Here is a 2,612-nt window from a genome sequence, read left to right as displayed (position 1 = left end):
TCACAGTACCCAAAACAATCTCTATCAATTCCAATGGCATTTTTCACAGAATTAGAAAAAACACTCCTAAAATTCATATGGAACCACAAAAGACCCCAGATAGCCAAAGCAATCTTGAGCAAGAAGAACAAAACTGGAGCTATCAGGCTTCCTGATTTTCAATTGTGTTACAAAGCTATAGCAATCAGGAGTCCCTGGCAAGGGAAGAGTGTCAGAGGCAGAAGCAACAAAGTTCCCGGAGCTTCTCCAAGGCTGCTGTCAGGGTTGCCTGCTAGGCCACCCCCTCCCTGCCTGGCAAAGGCAATGGCTTGCAAACTCCTGCGCATAGTCATCCAGCATCTCTCCAGCAGCCACTTCTTGTGCAGGAACATCAAAGCCAGCATCACCCAAGTTGGTGATATGGCAAAGCAGTACAGGGAGAAAGGTCTTGTGGTTCCAAGTCATGTGATCACACGCCTAATGATGCCAGAGCTGGAGAACGGGCCTGGACGCACTGGCTGCTGGACAGTTTTCCTACGACATTAGTCCAGGCTGAAGCCCTGGACAAAAGCTGTGAGCTGGATCTAACATGGTGATCACTTTGAACGCTGTGCTGCAGACACTCAAAGATCATCTCCACTGACGTTGGAGTCACCTCCGAGTTAACCGGGACTTCAATCCACCTGCTGTGCGCAGGACTGATGACGTCATGGGGGAACGATTAGTCCAGCAGACGGATGATAACCCCGAAGCTGGGCAAAGCCAGTAACTGAATTATACGAGAGCTAAGGAGCGCTTTGCTGATTTTCTGCAGTGGAGACTAACAGAATCTGGGCCTATGTTTACACACTTTTCTCGAGCATGATCACACCTATTCAGTCCAAAGCAGCAGCAGAACCAGGAAAATGTCATTCATTTGGTCGTCTGTGTAGTATTGGTGCGGTGTCCAAGTTCGAAGCTAGTGGGCAGAGCTCACAACGGCTTCCCTAGCCTAGATGGTGAGCTGACATGAAAACAAATGAGTAGAAAGCCTTCCTGAAGAGGCTCCTCTCTGCCTTTTTCACAAGAAGGGTCCCCTACACATGTCTCAGATGTCTCTGCACATCTCAAGCCCTTCACTTCACAGGAAAGCAAGTACAGGCTGGATTTCAAAGGGCATCTAACCGACACCCTAGCTGATTTCTTAGCAGCCTTTTCACATGTGAGGGCGTTGGCCTCTGGTTCCCCCGCCTCCCAAAGGCTGCTGAACCACAACGCCGGAAAGCCTTGCCCCAAGTTCTCTAGCACAGAGAATCCCTTCCGTACTGCTTTTATCCCTCCCAGACCCCTTTCTAGGAGCTGAGAGTGAGGGCAGGGTGTCAGATTGCTTCCTGCACCAGGAACTGAGTTCCGCAGGTCTACTTACCTGGCTGGGCTGACCCTCATGGGTTGACCCTCCTCTTTTCTTTCATTGTGAAAAAATAAAATCCTCAAGGTGCCTGGGTGGCTCAGTTGGTTAAGCATCTGCCTTTGACTCAGGTCGTGGTCTCAGGGTCCTGGGATCGAGCCCTGAGTTGGGCTCCCTGCTCAGCGGGGAGTCTGCTTCTCTCCCACTGCCCCCTGTCCCCCAGCTCATGTTCTCTCATGCTCGCTCTCCATATCTCAAAAGAATAAATAAAATATGTTTTAAAAATAAAAATAAAATAGGGGTGCCTAGGTGGCTCAGAGGGTTAAGCCTCTGCCTTCAGCTCAGGTCATGGTCTCAGGGTCCTGGGATCGAGCCCCACATCGGGCTCTCTGCTCAGCAGGGCTCCTGCTTCCTGCTCTCTCTCTGCCTGCCTCTCTGCCTACTTGTGATCTCTCTCTCTCTCTCTCTCTCTCTCTCTGTGTCAAATAAGTAAGTAAAATCTTTAAAAAAATAAAAATAAAATCCTCAAAGTCTTTGGGAGTCTTCAAAAAAAATGGAAGAGACTTACCTACATAAATGTGAAAGGATCACATCTGGTGTATAGAAGTAATAAGACCATATGAAATTACTGCACTAAAAGAATAGTTTAACTTTTTATTCAAGAGGAAAAAAATGCTTTTTTGAAATGCTGCTAAATATTGACGCTGACACTGGTTTCCTCCTGTCAGTGACTGGAGCCTGGGGGTGAGGGAAATGTTACCCAAACTGAGCATGACAGCTTTATGGCTATGGGAAAACAAATTCTTAAAACTTTTTACTATTCCAAAGATGCCTTCTATGGGGTGGCCATTCAGTCTAGAAATATAGATAATACAATTTTGTCATTCTTTTTAATGTAATATCAATAAACCATTTATTAAAGAAAAAATGCTACATGAATCAAAATAGCATGTCATTCTGACATAAAAATAAACACATAGATTAATGGAACAGAATAGTCCAGAAATAAACTCACTTATATATGGTCGATTAATCTTTGATGAGGGTGCCAAGAAACACAATAGTGTTTGTAATGGTATTGGGAACTGGAGAGCTACAATCAAAAGAACGAAACTGGATCCCTATTGGACCCACCATACACAAAAATAAACTCAAAATGGATTAAAGACTTAATCATAAAACCTGAAACCATAAAACTACGAGAAGGAAACATAGTGAGAATGCTCCTTAACATTGGTCTTGGCAA

The 2,612-nt window shown here is 45.4% G+C and overlaps 1 pseudogene; it reads left to right on the top strand.

Annotated features, from left to right (window-relative positions):
• The first annotated feature begins 303 nt into the window (after positions 1–303).
• Positions 304–969, top strand: LOC116582399 (annotated as a pseudogene).
• The last annotated feature ends 1,643 nt before the right edge of the window (positions 970–2,612 follow it).

The sequence above is a fragment of the Mustela erminea genome, chromosome X, assembly GCF_009829155.1.
Source record: "Mustela erminea isolate mMusErm1 chromosome X, mMusErm1.Pri, whole genome shotgun sequence".
Classification (NCBI taxonomy): domain Eukaryota; kingdom Metazoa; phylum Chordata; class Mammalia; order Carnivora; family Mustelidae; genus Mustela; species Mustela erminea.
This window is presented reverse-complemented; position numbering and strand designations above follow the sequence as displayed.